The sequence below is a fragment of the Chelonoidis abingdonii genome, chromosome 2 (genome assembly GCF_003597395.2).
Source record: "Chelonoidis abingdonii isolate Lonesome George chromosome 2, CheloAbing_2.0, whole genome shotgun sequence".
In the NCBI taxonomy this organism is placed as follows: Eukaryota; Metazoa; Chordata; order Testudines; family Testudinidae; genus Chelonoidis; species Chelonoidis abingdonii.
In genome coordinates, this window is record NC_133770.1 from 13,399,083 (window position 1) to 13,419,189 (window position 20,107).

Below are 20,107 nucleotides of genomic sequence, written 5' to 3' on the forward strand. Positions count from 1 at the left end.
CAATCCCTTCTCACCCCTGCCAAGTTCTGAGTGCGCTGGAGGCCCACTGACATCAGTACGGGCCAGGAGCTCCTCACAAGCATCAGGCCCATCAGCCGGCGTGATGGAGAATTCTACCTGTCTTGTAGCAAACATGCATTTTCTACCTGGTCTGGCTCAGAGGAGAGCTCTCTTCTGCAGTGAATGGCTGTTAAGATGCAGAATGCCCAAGCCCTGATTTCCATGGGAGGAAAGAACTCCAATGCCCTGCTCCCCATTCACTCCCAATGGAGCGCAGAAGAGACCATGTGTCTGATGGTGGCTTTCATGTAGTGACCTGGGGTAAATCTCCTTGACTTTAATGGGAGTAGGCTCCGGGACCCTCAATTTGGCTATATATAAAACCAGGACTGGATTATTTACAAGCACCACATTGTTCTCCCTGCTAGAATCTCCTGCTTGCTCTCTGCACCTGTTAATATCTGGCTGTAGTGCAAGTGAGTAAACACTGAGCAAACAGAAAGCAGCACAGCAGCATGGATTCACACCTAAGGTGCATGCAGCACGAGCTACCTTCCTGAGGCCCGCAGGTTATGAGGATTAGCTGTGTAAGAATAACCTGCGCAATTACATTAATTAGGAAAAAACTCATAAAGGTTATGGCAACCATCAAGCTTCAGGACAACTGGGGTCAGGAAGAAATTTCCCCTTCATGGGGTAGTATTGAAAAAAATGGGAGCATTACAGAACGAGGGTTAACTTTGCTTCTAGTGTCCTGTGTTGGCCGCCACTGGATACAGTTTGTAAGGCTAGCTCTGGTATGGCAGTGTCTATGGCCTTATATAACTAGCCCATCAGTTCCTATGTAGCATTTTAGTCATTAAAGAATTTGCTCTTTTCTGCCTAAAATATAACAACATGCATGAATCTGTCTAAGGTCGCTCTCTGTCTAGTGGTCTGCCTAAGGTGCCTATGTGGCCCCATCACTGTAGTGTAAGAGCATTTCACCATTTTTAATGTATGATGCAGGGCAAGGCAGTTATCCCCATTGCACAGGTGGAGAACTGAGACACAGAGAGGCGAAGAGACTTGCCCAAGGTCACACAGGAAGTCTGTGGTGGAACTGGAACATGAATCAAGTCCAGGCTAATGGCCTAATCACACAGCCAACTTTCCACCCCTCTCTCCCAAGGTTTGGGTCTGTGTATTTCCTCATTGGTCTTAACATGGAAACTTTCCCAAGGAAATAGCTTACTCCCTTCTAGTTTGGACATTGGAGTGAAACCAGAATTCTTCCCATCTCTCCTGTGTCACATTGGCTGCACAGTTGCTGTCTGTTTACACTATACTATGGCTCCTACCTTCTACCTCTAGTTTAATGTCCCTCGTGTGTTTGGTAAGTGTTTTCTTTGGCAAGCTGAAAATCAGAAAGTACAGTAGGCGTGGTCAATGGAAATACCTCACAAACACCCTTAAGCAGAATCTCACCTCATGCAGCGTGAATCCTGATCACTCTGAAGACTTGGACAAGGACAGACCTGAATGGAAAGTGACTTTCCTTAAAGGTTGTAAACACTTTGAGGAAGACACACATGAAAAACTGATTTGAAAAAAGGGCCAAGCATCCTGCCAAGTCTTCAGTGGGAGCCTGCACATTCCTGGGTGACATCCGTTTGCAATCTTGCTCCTCACAGATCAGACTCTACAACCACAGTGGTGGGAATGCTCTAAGAAAAAAAAAAAAAACAGTGGTACAGGACAATCTCAGGAGTGGATCCTTCTGCTTTCAGTGAACGCTTTGCTTCACTCCTTAGCTAAGCACTGACCATTGCGCAGGGCCTGTCTTTGTAGTAAAATGCATCCCCCGCCCCCCCACAGGGCTCTCCACTCAACTAGGCATTTCAGCCTCAGTTTTCCAGTTAGATTGTATCAAATCCATAGTTAAAAGCTTTGCAAGCCCTCCTGTGCTGTTCAATACACCTTCTCTCCTCCTCCTCCACATTGACTGGCCCACAAGGGGAGTCTGATTGCAACAGCAATTCTGTGTGGTGGCCCCAGCTTTGAACTTAGCGGGTTTGCTGTACCCAGACTTATGCAGGTAACTCCCAGTAACATTTGAAGATACAGATTCAGGCAGGACCAGTTCCAGTTCCTCTCCCTCCCGGGACTCTGGAATGCAGAGAGTTCTTCTTGGGGGATGGAAAGCCCACGAAGTTAATGCAGCTGAGCCTAAGAACGTCTGATAAGGGTGCTCAACTGGCAACCGTAGCTTCCTCTCACGGATCTGAGGTCAGTTCTGTCATTTCTGAGGCAACATCTGTGTGATGAGTGAGTGCCTAGTGATTAGCGCAGGAGACTGAGTCAGGAATTCCCAGCCCTCTACCACTAAATCCCTGTGCAACTTCAAGCACATCTCCTAGGGCTGAATTTTGAAAAATTTGACTGCTGCAGTTTTTGGGGTATTCAACTGTAGACCCCAACGGGGCTGATTTTAGAGGCACTTGAGCCCCCGCTGCTCCTATGTACTTCAGCTGATCTGCAAATCAAGCCTTCAGTTTCTCAAGCTGGACACTCAAATACAAAGACATCCAAAATCAGAGTCCGTTTCTGACAGTGTGGCCTGAACTTCTGGGCCTCAGCTCGGGTAGGGCATTTCCTTCCCTTGCTAGGTGGGGAGGAGTCACAGTTAATATTTGCAAACGAATTTTGAGTTCCTTGCATGAAAGATGCCACAGGAGGTAAAGTATTAATGATTACCCACTGCTAGCATCAGCCCAGCCACATGATACAACTGCAAACAGCTGTGCTGTCGCATGAAGTGAGGCAGCTTCTGTATGATAGCTGACTATTATTAGTATTATGAGCTGCTCAAGCTATGGGAATACATCAAGGTAACGAGGAGTCTAGGCAATGCAGCATTCAGCCCATAGCTTTGTGGGAACGTTATTCATTTCAAGGCCATTCTATTTTATGCAGTCATGTTAACCATTAACCAGAACACAATTGCCAGCCAGAGGCAGCTACATACTAGCATGTCATCCATTCACACAAAAGAACGCCAGGACAGCAGCTGTTTCCAGAGAATCATAGAATATCAGGGCTGGAAGGGACCTCAGGAGGTCATTTAGTCCAACTCCTTGCTCAAAGCAGGACCAACACCAACTAAATCATCCCAGCCAGGGCTTTGTCAAGCCGGGCCTTAAAAACCTCTAAGGATGGAGATTCCACCACCTCCATAGGTAACCCATTCCAGTGCTTCACCACCCTCCTAGTGAAAAAGTTTTTCCTAATATCCAACCTAAACCTCCCCCAATGCAACATGAGACCATTACTCATTGTTCTGTCATCAGGTACCAGAGGTGAAAGTAAGCCAGTGCGCCCCAGTACGGTGTACTGGCAAGAGCCTGTGCACTGCACCAGGGTGGATTGGCTTCCCCTGGCAGCAATTTAAAGGGCCTGGGTCTCCCAGCAGCTGCTGGAGCTCCAGGCCCTTTAAATTGCCACCAAAACCCTGCTGCCGCAGCCCTGGGGTAACAGCGGTGGGGCTCCGGTGGCAATTTAAAGGGCCAGGGGCTCAGCCACTGCTACAACCCCGGACTCTTTAACTTGCTGCCAGAGCCACATTGCTGCTACCCCAGGGCTCCGGCAGCAGGGTTCTGGGGGCGATTTAAAGGGCCCGGGGTGGTAGCGGCAGCTGGAGCCCCAGGCCCTTTAAATCACTGCCCGAGCCCCCGGCTGCCGCTGCTACCCCAGGGCTTCAGCAGTGGGGTTCGAGTGGTGATTTAAAGGGCTCAGAGCTCCCACTGCTGCTACCCTCTGGGGGCAGGGGTGCCCAGAGGATTGAGGGGGCCTGGGGCAAAGCAATTTCAGGGACCCCTTCCATAAAAAAAAAAAAGTTGTAATACTATAGATTACTATATTCTCATGGGGGCCCCTACAGGGCCCGGGGCCTGGGGCAAATTGCCCCACTTGCCCCCTCTGGGCAGCCCTGTCTGGGGGTACTACTGCAGCAGAGCCCCAGGCCCTTTAAAGCTCTGCCAGAGGCTGGGGCCCCCTCTGATAGTGATTTAAAGTGCCCAGGGCTCACTGCGGTAGTAGCAGCTGGAGCCCTGGACCCTTTAAATCACCTCCAGGGCTCCTAGCCGCCTCTGCAGCTGGTAGCTCTGGGGGTGGTTTAAAGGGCCCAGGGCTCCCAGCTGCTGCTACCACAGTCCCAGCCCTGGGCCCTTTAAATCCTGATTAAAAGCACCTGGGTATTTAAAGGCCCCACCTCTTCCAGTAGAGGCCCCTCCCCCTCCTAAGGACTCCAGAGTACTGGTAAGTTTTTTAAGTTACTTTCACCCTGACTGAGAATAGTCCAGATCCATCCTCTTTGGAACCCCCTTTCAGGTAGCTGAAAGCAGCTATCAAATCCCCCCTCACTCTTCTCTTCTGCAGACTAAAGAAGGTTTCCACCTGACAAGCTGTTCTATATACACACACTGCTAGAGAGCCGAGTAACTATCCCTGTGCTCAGTGGGCCAATTCCTTACTCCAGCAAAACACACCTTGACTGAACCCTGCTGCCTTCCCCAGGTCAGTACTCGATCCATCCCTACTTGGGCTAATTACCACTGATACGGACAGACATTAGGGGCTCATTCCTTACTTGGCTGTCTTGGGATTTGTCTTCATGGGAGTTTTGGCTCAGAAAGGACTGAGTATGAACTGACTAAGAAGCTCAGGATTTGGCCCTAAAACACTCCACTTCCGTCAATGCCGCTTCATCTCAGAAGCCATTCCTTAATATTGTCCAGAGGGCTGCCCAAAATGTGCCATCAAAACTGTTCTTTGATGGAAAACTGGTGGTTTGACTGAATTACATTTTTCATAAAAAGTGTTTTTCTGTGGAAAATTTTGAATTTTTCATTTAATAACAATTTCCCAAAACTGAAATGTCTTGGCCAAACATTGAAATACTTTGTTTCAGCTATTCCACCGTGATGCCTCATGGGAGTTGTAGTTCAGTTTTCCCATTCTTCTCTGTGGGCCAACTGCCCCAATCAGACTTCATCTCCCATAATACACCACAATCAGAGACTTTCATGATGCAGCTACATTGTAACTCCTCTCACAATACGGAACAGGCCATGATGCATTACGAGAGATGAAGTCCAGCTCAGGCGCCCAGTCTATTGAAGAGAAAGGGAGCATGAGGCACCAGGATAGCATTTCAGAATCAGAATTTTTCAGGTGTAAATTGTCTACCAAAAAATCCAATGTTTTCCATGGAAAATATAGAAGTGTTGTTTTTTTTAATTTATTTTTGTTTAAATTTTCAGTGGGGAAAGCACATTTTCAGACCAGCTCTAACGCTAAAGAACATGCTGGCCCATGCACAGAGCATGCAATTCCCTGCTGAGTCGTGGGGAGCAGTACCCCCATCGTTAATACAAGTGACGCAGGCATGAGTCACCCTTGTGAGCTGGATCTCATGAGACTGGGGCTGGTTTTCAAAAGTGCTGTGCGCCTGCTGTTACCATTTAGCATCGCTCTAAGTCAGGCCCATTAGTCTCATTCGCAGCTGAAGGACATTACAAAGATTGGGAAGCAGTAATAAATACAGTATGGTACCAAGCCCTCCATGATCTCCTGTGGTTAAAGGCAATACTTGCGTATCCTGATTACATAGCTTGATCTTGGCTGTATGGATGGAACCAAACTGTATGGTTAAGCCGTATTACAGCCAAGCTTTAGGCTTGCTCCCAGCTGGGTGACCATGAATAAATGGTGTTGTAACATGAGTCAGGGTACTATTCTGCCATGACCCAATCCCTGGAGAGGTTAGGGTTGCCTACGTAGACAGGCTTGTGCACAGATCAGTGAGCAAACCTTCTTCAGTTGGTGTATATCAGCATAGATCCATTACAGCCAATTTGCCCATCTATCCCTACTGCCTGGGCACTTCTGTTCCTGTAACAGAGAATCCAGAAAGGTGGGATTGGCCCTGAGCCCCTCCAATAGATCTGCAGTGAATTAGGCAGTAGTGTGGTTGAGGGTAAAAGCCAGTAGCCGGAGTTTACCCATGTCACATTTGGAGAATATGACGTATATTCACTTCTCCTAGCTGGTGATGAGCAAATCAAGGCTGTGTGGACACTGGGTATGCGACAGTGAGCACCAGAAATGCCGCTTAATAGCACATCTGATTTTCACTCTGGTGTCCTTCAGTCTAAACCCAATTCAAAATAAGAACCTCAGGTTATCCCATGACAGCCTGGAAAAGGGAGGTCTTGGAGGGTGGTTCTAAGGAGAATTACCCTCTGGCCAGCTCAACAGCTAATCCGAAGGCTCCAGTGTTGCATGTTGGATCAAACTCAACCCAGATCACACGTGTACAGCGCATGTCTCACACTGAGCTGGCACCTGGGGTGGGGCAGGGCAGGTGTGTGAGTTTAAACACCATCATAGAGCCAGGTGGAAAATCTTGTGCACACTCATCGTGCTATACTCCATAACACTTTGTACTTCTACAGCACCTTCCAGCTAGGTTTTCAAAAGCCAAAGTCTGCCTTATCCCAACACTGATAGGAGCACTGAAGCCAATAAATACATTCTTGATTTACACCCATGTCAAGAAGTAGGATTTGGCCCTAATCACATGTCAATATTAGCGAATTCAACCTCATGTTACCACAGAGAGAATGGAGCAAAGTTTCAAGTGTCCAACCTTCGTCCCTAATGGGCTGACTTTTAGAGGCTGAGTGTCCCCAGTTTCCATGGACTTCAGCTGGAGTTATTGGGCTGTGACAGCCACTGTTCCCAACCAGTACACCAGGCCTGAACAGAGGATCTTCAGAATGCAAAGCACAAGTCTCTAGAACTTGAAGTAAAAGCAGGCTTTGTACGGGAGCTGTAACAGAGCCACCTCCTCTGTGGAGTGGGCACAGAGGGAGACACAACACACGTTCAACAGTGGTTTACATTCTTCCGCTGGACCGGTGATGCTCATCCCAAGCCCCATGGTATCTCAAATCCTGGACAAGACCCAACTCAGGTAGTGGCCACTGTCTTGGCTGACACATTAGAGATGGAACTGGTGACCTCTGGAGCTAAAAGTATGAGTCTCCATCGCTTGAACTAATGTGCCGGCCTCTATAATACTCTCAGCCTCGGTAACACGCCCACTGACCAATTGCTGACAGGAGCTTTGTACTCCTGAAGATCTGCCCCGTGTGTGCCAAGCAGGGCACCCAGAAACTGGTCTACCTAAAACCAGAGGCCACATTTAAAGATTTGGGCCTAACTGCCCTAGGTCTCAGAGCCAGAAATAGAACCCAAATCTACTGCCCTATGAGACAACCACAAGATCAGGCTTTTCTTCACTGTCCCACTTAAAAATGTGGGGCTACGTTGAGAAATGAATATCCAATGTTCCATTTAAAATAAAACCTATGCTACTTTACGTGAAAGTCAACAGGAGGGTTATGCTGTGGCCAAAAATTAGAGTACTGGTGTCTAAAGTGTCATCGTTCTAGTGACGACAAAAGGCCTTTCCCATGTCCCTGTACCCCGCCACCAGTACAATGTAACCATGTTATTAAGGCCCGGCTTGAAGATTTCTACAGCTCTTATTTTGTAAGGGCTGAAGATAGAATGCCCACAACCGAATTGGAGCCATTACAGGATGGAAAATGAGATGTAATAGTCAGACACTAAGGAGCTTTGCATTAATTTGGGGTCAGGTTAGCAAATAAAGCCTTGTTTCTATGAAGTTATGTGCTATGGTCTCTGAAACGTGTCAGTCGTCAAATGACATTTAAAAATTAACCTCTATGGGCGAGATCCATAGATGGTCTGGATCAGTGTAGTTCCATTGCTGCCATGCCAATACATACTAGCTGAGGGTGTGGCCCATAGTGGTGGGTGTGGGTTACTCTAAACAGCTAGGAATACTGCAAAGAACACATCAGTGAAAGCGTAACAGGTAGGATGGATTGACTGTAGGTTTGTTACTGGTCTCTAGGAGCTGTGTGCCCTCAGCGTGCTTGTATGGCTCTCACAACACTTTGGAGAAGTAGGGCAGCCCTTTTCCCATTTTACAGATGGAGAAGTAAGATAGAAGCTAAGTGGATGCTGCTGCCTTCCATCATATTAAATATTGACCTCCGGCAGCACCTTTGTCTTTGCATGGGTGAATGTGAGCACAGTCCCTGGACATAAGTGTTTACAATTTAAATTATTCAATGATCCACCTGTGAGTTGCCAGTCAGAGCTTCTGCCCATCAGCTCCAGCAATTCCCTGCTTTTGTTCCAGGGACAGAGGAGAGAAGTTACAGGCTGGCAGGATGTGGCTGGGAGATGGTGAAATTGGGCAGGATGGGGCTTGGCAAGTTATTTAGAGGGGAGGGATAGCTCAGTGGTTTGAGCATTAGGCTGCTTAAACCCAGGGTTGTGAGATCAATCCTTGAGAGGGCCATTTACGGATCTGAGGGGGAAAAGATCAGTACTTGGTCCTGTTAGCAAAGGCAGGGGAGTGGACTCAATGACTAAGGGTCCTTCCAGTTCTAGGGGATAGGTATATTTACATTTATTTCACAGCATGTCAGCCTTGTTGGATAGTCTGATGCTCTGTCATGTGACCACATCATCCACACATCACTACATTCCGCTGCCTCCATAAACCAGTGAAAAGAGTCCTGCACCCATTCTGTAAATACCAACAAAACAGCTCTCTAGCAAAGCAGCTTGTAATCGTTAATGCCTATTGAACTTGTAACATGGATATTACAGAAAACCAGTGTCTGCTGAGCCCTGACCATGACCCTGGAAAATCTTGGGTAGAAGCACCTGGCTTCCTGGGTCAGTCTCTTAGCAAGTCTCATTGAAGGGAATGGGTGTGATCTCTTAGGAGGAGGTTCCCTGTAGTTAAGTACAGTATTAAATTACCAATTTCTGCAGTTCCCCTGCTGACAGAGGTGGCAGAGCAGCAACAAAAGTGTCTGACACTAGCTTGCCGGAGGGGCGAGAACACAGCTTGTGGGTGTAGCTGGGAAGGCAGAGACTTTGAGGAGACCTCGCAGTTTATAGCAAGGTAAGTTTTTTTGTTTGTTTTTTTGGGGATTTTTTTCAAACCTCTTCATTTCATTTCTAAATGCTGAAGCTGGTGCATGAGCACTCCAGCTGTGTGGCAGAACAAAGCCCTGTATGTATTCTCAGTTATGTTTAAAACAAAAATGGGACCAGATCCTCAGCAGATGTCACTCAGGATAGCTCCAGTTACACAACTGAAGGGTCTGGACTGAGATTTTCATGCACACACAAACCTTTTGCCTCAGATTTCTGAGAATCTGGCCAATCTGCCTATCAGCAACTCTGCTCTGAGGAAAAATAGGCTTTTTGCCTGGTTATCACCCCGGACTTGCTTTTACTTTCACGCAACACATAATCGACTCTTATGTTTGACACTCCTCATTTGACTTTCTGCTGAGTGAGAATTTGTTTAAAAGTAGAATTTTTCGTCCCATTGTTATACCAGAGGGCAAAAAAAAATAATAATCTGGATGGTCTAGATCAACAGAACACTATTCTCATGGCCTCACTAGTATAGATCTGCTAAAAGTCTGAATACGAGGCAGTTTGCTGGTTAAAAGCAAGCAAAGGCTCTGCTGTAAGTAATCTGTTCGTGCTTTGTTACCTCCCAAGTTCACCCGGTTTGTTTGAGAGGCAAATTACACTAAGGAGAAATTGGTTTGTAATGGAGTTTAGCTTCAAGCATATTTGTTGGTATTTGTCTTAGGCACGTCTCCTAAGGACGTGAAATTTGTGATGTGAAGGAGGAACCATGTGAATTAGCATCTGTGGGAGATTTGCATTCCTTAAGGAATATACTGGCGAAAGATGCAAACAAACCCTACGGTAACTGGAGCAAACGTGCTCTATTGGGAGTGGAGCTACACAGTGATGAAGCTTTATGCTCTATTTACACAGAGTAGATAAAGGTGGCTCAGACCTTGCAAAGGATGTGGCAGCAGATTGCTGCTAGGAACAGCCTCCTTCCTAGCATTCACTGGGGGTTTTACAAGGCCTTTCCAGTTGGGATCCACTGCACGGTGGATGCTTCTTGCTTTCAAAGAACATGGGCAGTACCGGAGAGCCCAATCCAGACCATGAAACCATTGCCTGTATTTCCATGCCTTGCTGCTGGCACTCGGCAAAGGCAGGTGAGCCTGTTTTGACTTTGCACAAACAAGCTGCCTTCCCCCCTCCCCCCTTTCCCCCTCTCCCTCCCGCCAGCAATGATGTAGGTCTCATGACATTATTTGCTAAGAAGGACTTTGTGGCAACTGTTGCCAAGGCTTCCCAAATGGGACTGAAGGCCTCCTGCCATGCTTTGAGGCAGAGCCACCGGGTTTGCTTTGAGGCAGGCATCTGAGGAGAGAAGATGGCAGTGTTCCAGGCAGGAGGGGAACTGTGGTAAAAAGAAGCTTGCGTGGCTATCGCCCAAGCGGTATCTGTGCTGTGGAGAGAGGGTGTCCATCTCCAGACCTGCTAGTGCAGCACTTTTCACTCCATGGATCCACAGCCACCTCCGGAAAAGTGGCTACCTAAACATCCATCTGTGCTATGCCATTAACCACGTTGGGTGGCCTGGTTCAACTGCAGCTGGTTCCTGAGGGGGTTTCTGTCTTGTGTGGTGGGGGCCTAGCCGGCCCAGCTCCCATTGGGTGCAATGGAGCTGGATTGTGTCCAATCTCAAGCCATACTTCCAAAGCTTCCTGTCCAGTGAAGTGGATAGTCCTAAATTTTACCATGGTTCAGGGACACGATTAAGGTCTTATCTGCTACCAAAGTGGGAGGGCCATGCTTTCACCAAGTCTAGGGAGCATCTATGTCATAAACTGCCATAATGGGTGTTACAATAAATAGGTTCCCGTTATGAGGTGTTATTGTGTAATCACTTACAGGAACTTAGGGTTTGTCTACTTGAGGATATTCAGAAAAATTAATCCAAAGTCACTGAAGGTGTGAATTTAAAGTGGATTAGTTAATCTGCGTTAAACCCCCATGTGGACATTCTTATTCAGAGTTAAAGTGGTGTTAATACGTTTTTAGCTTAATTCACTTTGGAAGCTAAACCTGAATAAGAATATCCACATGGGGGGTTAATTCAGTTTAACCAATCCACTTTAAATTCACATCTTTAGTGTATTTGGATTAATTTTTCTGAGTGTTCCTGTGTAGACAAGCCCTTGGAGAACTCTACTTTCAGGAAGTGCTTGATGAGACAGAACATTACATGAGGAGGAAGGAATGAAGCCAGAAGGTTGCAGTGTCTTGGCTCTTTCTCTTTATGCCACATACACAATAGCAGCGGACCTGTCATTGTCGTGTAGATTTAGCCCTACTGCTCCATTACATTTTGCAGCCCTCTAAAATCTGGCTTCTCAATATCCATTAATTTTTCCAGCAGAACTTGCTGTGTTCATCTCCTCACAGAGTGTTCCCCCAATTGCATCATATTAGGATGACACCAAGTGTTAAAAAATCGGGATGGGGGTGGGAGGTAAGAGGCGCCTATATAAAACAAAGCCCCAAATATCGGGACTGGCCTTATAAAATCGGAACATCTGGTCACCTTACATCATATCCAGATTCCTAACAGATTTTCTACTAGCTCTCACTGCAACCTCGCTCCAGCAAACTCCTCCCTCTCGGGAGGATAACACTTACTCCCAGGTTATGGGAGTTAGCGCATCAAGAGACGAGCACAGTGAATACCTCATGCTTCAGTGTTTGCAATGATCTTCTTAGTGTTCTGGATTGTCATTAGAGACGAAGCCCAAACTGGAACATTGAAACCGGCTTTCAGGGACATTCAGATCCATGTTGGGGAATCCAAACTTCATGATTTGGTCCCAATTCTGATTAGAGAGCATCTCTTATCCCACGGTTTCACATCCCCTTCCCGACCTGACTACCTACTCAAGTACCGCCACTCACATACACACTCTTCCATCACCCTCAATCACAGAGAAATCCATGCCTGACACTCTCACACACAAACACATCTCCCCCTACTCCCGTGGGTCCCCATAACCCCATGGGAGTTATGAGGCTAATGGCAAATGGGAGACACATACCATTGATTTTCACAGCTCATAGGCACATCTTGTTTCCAGCACACAACAATGTGATTGCTTCCCTGGCCTGTATGGGACTATTCAGGCCAAGTGCCTTCAAAACAACTTCCCTTCCTGGGATTTTTTGCCCTTCTCTCTCCTAAGGCCACGCTCACTCTCATTCTCCTGGCTCAGCACTTTGTCATATAATAACAAGCTTCTCTGCTGCTCTCTGCCCTCCTCAAAGAGATTTGATGCTAAATTGTATGTTTGAGTGCCATCCGTCCTCAGTCTTTACTGTGGAATGTGTTGTTCCGAGCTCAAACCCCCCAACCTAAAAATGCGCCTCTGGCACGTCATGAGCACGAAGTCTAGGCTTCTGGGTCTTTTGTGTTTAAACCAGCTGTTACAAAAGCAACCAGACCTGATACGAGACATGCCTCCCTAGAAGCTGGATTCTATGGCGCTATGTTAGTTAGACATTAGATATCTATAGCTACCTCCCAGTAGCAAATATGCGTTGTAAAGGTTTCATCAGCATTTAAATAAGATATGTACAGGTAGAGTGAGCAGACAGCAACTGTGATAAAACGGGACAGGGAGTGGGGGGTAACAGGCGCATATATAAGAAAAAGTCCCCAAAAGCGGGACTGTCCCTTTAAAAATGGGACATCTGGTCACCCTACGTAGAGGCATATATCTATAGCTGTGAGTGTATCTATCCTATTTTAACCATGGGTACACGCACATGCATCAACATTAAAATTCTGTCTTTGCCAGGCAATGTGTGGTGTGCTATGCAGTAACTGTTGGTGGAGGCTGACTTTCATCATGAATCTTCATTTCCTCTCCTAAATTCTTATATTGTGCTGAGGTCTTCCGGGGAACAGCTGCCATGTTCAGCCCCAGAGGTGGCTGCATTCTAGTGGGCGGTGAAATAATATTGGTGTGTGAGGCTAATCCTGTACTCCTGGACCAGATGCTCCTTTTCTGCCTCACTCACTGTCGCGGCCCTGCTGATGCACAAAAAGGAGCCTTTTTGGCAGAGTCGTGTGTTTGGACAGGATACTGGGTCTGCTCGGCCTGCAAGGTACAGGGTGAAACAAATCACCCCTTGCTGTTAATGGGCCCAAACTGGTCATTTCCTGTAAAGCTGTGTTGGTGGCAGGCTGTTTAGACACTTCATTTGTTATGGGCTTGACAGGGTCCTTAGGCTGAGTATAAATTGCTCCCCACCCTGAACGAGAAGAACGTGACTGGAGCTCCTAAGTGCTACTGCCTCAGGGAGGACCCATTCCTTCCCTGCTCCCTTAACTCTGGGTGGAGCATCACTTACTCCATCCCTTTGTGAGGGTTAATTTATTCCACCCCCCCTTGTGCTCATTCAACTCCACTGGTTAGTACCAGGGGAGGGGCTGGGGCCAGGCCTTCTGCACCCACTTGCTCGCCTCGTACAAACCAGGCCATTGAATCAGCACAGGGTGTTGCTGGAACCCTAGCTCGGCACCTACAACCATAACAACTCAGCTGCTGTAACGGAGGCGAGTGGCGCACTCTGCGCTAGTGGACCAGGCTTCAGGAGAGCAGAGACACAGGTGTAACAACTGTCCCCACCTGTTGCATGCAGGCGTCCCAGAGCTAAGGGCATGAGACTCTGTGCTTTGAGCTAAAGGATTAAATCCATGCTCTGAGAGCTGTAGCAAACTCAGCTCCTCTGTGGATAAGGCACGGAGAAGTGCAATACATGCTGCCAATGGCTTACAGAGAGCTCTCAGTTAGTAATAGGGTATATGCACTGATGAGGGATGACACCATCGCCAGCGGCCCTCTGTATGTTCCCTACACTATGGTCAGACACCATAGGATAAACGTGGACCACGTGGCTGGCACTGACTGTGCCTCTGCAGGGTGCTGGTAATATTTTCCTAAGGGAAGATCACCTTGAAGTCTGGCTCTGTTTCGGGGACCTCAGAGCTTAGATCCCTCCCCATGCTGCATGAAAGCGACTGGAGGGAGCGGAAGTTGGATCAGGTTGGTCGGTGGCTGCTTATCTCTCACCATTCGTGCTTCTACTTTCATTCTGTTTGTGTGTGACCATGCTGCATCCAAGGGTATGATAACCAGGCAAAGGGCGAGCTTCCCTCTGCAGTGACAGCCGTGCACCTGAGTCCTGACTAAAACTGCCACTCTTGGCCGGAGATGGACCCCTGTCATGAGCCATATGGAAATTTCAACACAAGTGTCCGAGCTCATTTCGCCTGTGACCTCAGCCATGCACCAGCTCTTCAGCGAGAAAAGCGCAGCCCTCGCCTCTGGAATGTCTGGTTAACTTATTCCGAGCTAAGTTCGAGAGTTGGAATAAACATTAATCTCTCTGTTTGCCATTTGAAAGCTAACAGCATGGGCCCAGTCCTTGCAGCCCGTTGTATGAAATCAAGGGAGCAGACTTGAGGATGAGGCTTACCTGCTTTCATGGGGGTACAATAACTACCTAGATCGATATTTAGGCACCCAGAGAAGCAGAGGAACTGAGCAATCCGGCACTGTGGTTGCTCAGTATCGCTAACAGTCAGGCCACCCATTTAGGTGCTTGCTGTCTAGACACCACAGCTAAAACCTGGCTGCCTAAATTGGGCTCCCACCTTGAGGAGCCCCAAAGTAAAAGCGACTTTTGAAATCGAGCCTCGAATGGTTTAGAAGAGGGAATCCCAGAGCAGAGATCTGTGTGGTGCAAAATGGCATTTAATTTTAATGCAGAATCCCAGCGGCATAAAAGAAATGAAGCTAAATCTTATACAGCCTGCAAAGAGCTTGGCCGTTGCCTATCTGTTACTTGGCTCATTTCGTTTTGAAGAAGCCTTGTAGGACGTTATGCTCAGGTAACTCAAAATCCTTTTCCCAGCCTTGCTTCTAGTGGGAATATTTCACCTGTTCTCTTTCAACAACCTGATCTTCAGAGGGACCACAGCATGCAGCTCCAGGGGAAGGTCATGAGATTGGCAGGGGCTGAAAAATCAGGCCCTCTATTTTGACTGTGACCATGATGCCTTGTTTTAGAGGGACTTAGCTCTGCTATCCGGATGCCAAACGCTTCGTCTAGATTCTGTGTGCTTGAGCTTCTGAAGGAGGCTCAGTGTATGCACGGTGAGCAGGACGCCCTTGCTCATGCTCGCGCGCTCTCCTTCCCTCCCTCCCTCCCACACACTGCATTCCCTAATGGCTCAGCCCTGGGTGGCAACAAACTTTGGCCATTTGGCTCAGCAATGGTACATACAAATAAATCTCACCAAGGTGGTGGAGGGATACAGTCTTTTCCTCTAGGCTGTGCAGGCTGCGGCTCTGATAAGAACCTGCTGGGAATAATTCTAACCAGAACGGCTTCCGAGGAAAGGAGGAAGTGGAGTTAAAAAGAATCCAGTTGTGTTCCTTGCTGCATAACTCAGGTGACTCTTCCAGCCTGTAATGTGCCATGTAGTTCTGCCTCCAGATTCAGTCAGGGGACTTAGGCAGAAACCAGTCCATTACAGCAGAGCAGGAAGGAATCGAGAGAAGGAAAAATTTGTTCATGATAAATGGGCAGCTTTATTCATCTCCGTGTTTGCTGCTCCCCTGGGACTGATCTGTATCCTGTTACTAAATCAATAATCTCCTAATTAGAAGCCCAAAGGGGCAGCTACCCTACCCTTATTAGCGGTTGTCAATCTTTAGCTCTCTGTGCATTTGAAAACAATGCACCCGGCAAAAGGCCTGGAGAGTCCTCACAACAGTACAAATGTTGACACAGAGTTTGCACAAGGCAGATTCTTAAACCTGTTCTTGCCAGTGGCTCTCAGTGCTGATCTCCTCAGAGGGAGGCCTAGAGAAAAACATGTCCCTGTTCTGAACACACCCCAGCCTCGTCTGCTGCTTCTGCTGCTTTGACATCAGGAGCGCCCATGTCACCTCCTTTGAAACTACTGAACAGTGGCTGCCAACATCTCTGAGCCTGTAGAATGGCTCCAGATTGACCAGGGCTATTGCTACAAGTATTCACAACTCATTATTAGTGCAATGGGGGGTGCGGGGGTTTCACCCAAGTCACGTGGTTTGGTTCCTGCTTTCTGACAGGATGGCGCCCAAACGCCTCCAGATTCTCAGGATGGCCACATTAGCATCCTAGTGTCAATCTGTACGAACATTTCCAACTTTGACCTTTTCCCTCAAACATTCTTAGGAACAAAAATGTCCCTATAAGATTTGTTTTCAGGAAGCCAGTAAAATGGGTCCCAAATACCATCATCTGTAGTTTTTATTCAAACAAATGTACTGGCAAATACTGCAAAGCATCCCTTCTCTCTTTCTCTCCGCCCCATGTCCCCCCCCCCCCCCAAAAAAAATACATGTCTATTTGCCCAGCTTTAATCATCACATCACTGTGTGGTTTGGGAGTACGCTGAGGTTCAGTGTGCTTTGGTGTGAGTATTTGCATTGCCTGTGGAAGAAGATATAAGAACCCCAAAAGATGTCTATTATATAGGTACCCTCTGTTTTCCCACCCCTGTGTATCTGCTTTCTTTTTGAAGGGGTCAGGCAAAAAAAAATAGCCTCAGGGAAGAAAGGTTGTTCAAGTCAGGAGTCAAAGCAGACAAGCCCATCGCTGGCCCTTTGTGCAGAATGTTTCCATTTGGACTGCAGGCCGCTTTGTCTCCTTCTGGGACATGCAAAAAGCTAGACGAGGCACAAAGAAGGTGGTTTGAGGGCAGGTGGTGCTTGCGGACTGGGGCTGGTTCACTAGACATCAGCACAGGTGTGTTCAGCAGACTCTGATTTCAATAGGAGTGCTCAGGTGCATAGCGTATATGTGTGTGTGTTTGTAGGATAGGGGAGAATTGGCCAACCAGCGTAGACAGGGCGTAAGCAGTTCAACAGCCAAAGACTAGAATATTCAATACCAACTCAAATATTACCTATAAGCCTAGCTGTCAGAAAGCACACCCCTGTCATAGTTCCCTAAGGCTTTACAGCGCATTAGTCATTTCGTTTGGGGCTTTTATTGTCAGCATGCTGTTGAAATACAGAAAAGCCAAGTAGCCGTCAATTCAGACTGTTCTTTGGGCATTTGACATGAAGGCCAGATACCTTTCTGGGTTTTTCATTCTCCCAATGTGCCATGAACCTGGAGAATGTGCCAGGATTTGAGACTGAATCTATATTTTTACCAAGTAATGTGCATCCCAAAATGAAAAAGTGACTGCTGGCGTATCCATTGAACTGTTATTTATTAACCATTCTTGGGAGTGACTCTGACACATTAGTCATCTATTCCTTCCTGGAATGTAATCGCACACCCACACAATGGAGGCACCGAATTTGGCACACACGGCGAGGAGTACCGCTGCAGTTCTGGTGTTGCGTGATGGGAGTGTACTCTGCTGAGAAGGGTGCATTACAGGTCCTCCTCGGTGCTGATTGGCAGAGGATACCAGTTTTTACAGCCCACAGCTAAGGAGTTTGGGCTGTTTAGCTCAAGCTGTAGCCGCTCAGACTTTTAATTCTGGAGGTCACCCATGCAATCCTCCGTGTGTTGGCCAATATGGCTGTGGCCAGGGGAGTATTAAAGTTTCCAGGATCTGCGGCCTCACCCCCAGAAGCGTTCTCCAATTTTCTGTTGAATTTACTTATTCTCCACGATCTGCAGGGGTTGTTGATATGTAGGTGGGGTGGTGAGTGCCACTCACTATGCCAAATGGCAGTGGAACAATGAGGCTAAAACAGAATTTTTGGCCAAGTGGCTGAAGCTTTCGGTGGGCAGAGCAGGAGGAGGCCTGCTCTCATCTGCTTCTGCCTTTGATGCCCGGCCCCTCAATGCTTGCATGATCCCTGTGCCTCTTAGAAGAGCTGGGGTTGACCAAGGACAGCTGCTATTGGCTGGAGGGTGTCCTGGTGCTGCTCTGGGGGTGGGGGGAGTGGTTCAACTTCCCAGCCCCTGCCTTGCAATCTGGATCTGCTTGTGGTAGCCATCCCCTCTTCTCCACTACAGTCCATTTCCTCAACCTGTATCGCCTGTGTCCTGCCATTGCTACTGTCACTGTGGCGTTTACAGGACACTTCTCCTCTCTGTATGTTCACACAAACCACCCAGCTGTGCGGATTGTATATGCATGTGAGGAAGCTGTGATAGCTGCGCCTGGATCCCTCCTCCATGGTCCATGCCAGGAGTGTCCAGTCTGGTCAGAGCCTCCAGCAGTCATCTGTCTCTGGGCAAGGACTCATGTCCCACTCCCCTCTGCTGGGGGGTTTTAAGGCTGCACAGCCCCCTACCATACATTGTGGTGTCCCCAGCAAGCCAGTCTGCCTCACGACCAGTCCCTGTGCATTGCTTTCTCTCCAAGGACTATGAAAGGTGTGTGCCAGCCGTTACCAATAACCCTGCAGCTCTTTCTCAGCAAAGCGTATTTCCTCAGGGTAAAACAGCATACAGAGAAAACAAAGCATGAAAAGGGTTGACGTGCTCACTCCACAGACCAGAAATTGCCCATGTTCCACAGCAGGAGCCTGGTAGGCAGCATCCCTTTCCTCAAGGCTGGGGCCCTTTCCTTGGGCAGCAGATCCTGTCTGTTTGCTGAATGAAAAGGCAGCCCCTGAGTCTCCCCACACTCAGCCTTTCTATGGCCCCAAAAGCCCTTTCTTTATTTCTTAGGCTGCAAAACCCATGCAAATCAGCCGGGGGGTGGAATGGCTCAGGAGCTGTTTATGATCTCCGGGGTCACCACCCCCTACTGTTTTTTGTTGCTGTAGGAGCCATGTTAATCCTCCCCCCACCCCCAAACCCCACCTCACACAATCAGGGCCATTCACAGGAATCAAAATGTCACCGCTTTTGGAGGGGCACCTTGTGTCCCCTGGCAGCTGGAGGAGGGGCTGGGTGTCCCCCTCCCCCTCACTCTCTCTGCCCCGGGCCGGCCCTGGAGGAGTTCTGTGCCCCTACTTGCCCCCCCCCTTTACGTATGGCACAGCAGACAGTCACACAGAAAACATCAATACAATGGTCTTCAAAGATACTGCCTGGGGTTGCAGTATCTGTCGCAGAAGGGATCAGCCCTTCTTAGTGGCCGGCTTTTGCCGTTTGAACAGGTGAAGATGCTCAGGGTTTTATGAGGGATACTTTCTCCTAGTGGCGTTTACTCATGTCTCTTCTCAGTTTGCCGTTCATCTAGCGTTGGGCAAAACCAGTTTGGATACAGTAAGAACCAACCTGTATCTTCTCTCAATCCTCACAACTAAGCCAAATGTCTAGAGCTTTATAAATGTTTCCACACGTCCTGCTTGTGGCATAGCCAAGACATGAGCAACTGGCTTTTGTGTCTGGACAAGGGTTGAGTTAATGGGAACACTCACGCTACAACAACTCATGTTAAATCACTAGTGAAGACAAGCCCCAGGACAGAAGGTTGTTTTCATGGTATTTCAAGCCTGGCCACAAGCAGAAATATACTTGAAATCTCATGAAAACAGTCGATCTTCAGTAAGGTTGCTATCTCATCGCAGTTTCTAGACCAGGGGGTTGTGTCTGCTCTGGTCTTAATAGGGGCAGGCAGCTGGGAATCGTAGAGGGGCTTGGTTTAGAAAGGGAGGATCTTGATGTGGTAATGGTTAATAATCCCTGTTTTAAACCAGAGGTTTGGATTATAGTTTTTAATAAGCATCTGAGCTTTTGGATGCTAGTTCAAGCTGATTATCCAGGCTCAGCTGATGCCTGACATGTTTTGAGCAAACTCTTTTACTAAAGAGAAAGGAATATTGTCCAAACACCTGAGTTCTGCTGTGAGCTCTGTGGCCTATGATGGAAAACATTTGATGCTCTGCCAAATTCAGATCCAACAACAATATTCTCTGCTCTGATATATAATACATGCAGCTTAACAAAAGACCAGGAAGCAGCCGAGGGGCAGGACTGGCTGGCAGTAGTCAAGGCAGGCCTTTCATTCGGCAGGAAGACAGGCAGAGAATAAAATGCAATCAAGGGATTTTTTTGAAAAAACTAATAT

General features: G+C 47.8%; 1 protein-coding gene across 1 annotated transcript in view; it reads left to right on the plus strand.

Annotated features, from left to right (window-relative positions):
• The first annotated feature begins 8,933 nt into the window (after positions 1-8,933).
• VILL (villin like) overlaps positions 8,934-20,107 on the plus strand; it is a 53,360-nt gene continuing 42,186 nt past the window's right edge. The window contains exon 1 of the mRNA XM_032794639.1: positions 8,934-9,052. The gene's annotated coding sequence lies outside the window, so the exon portion shown is untranslated. The remainder of the gene's footprint in view (positions 9,053-20,107) is intronic.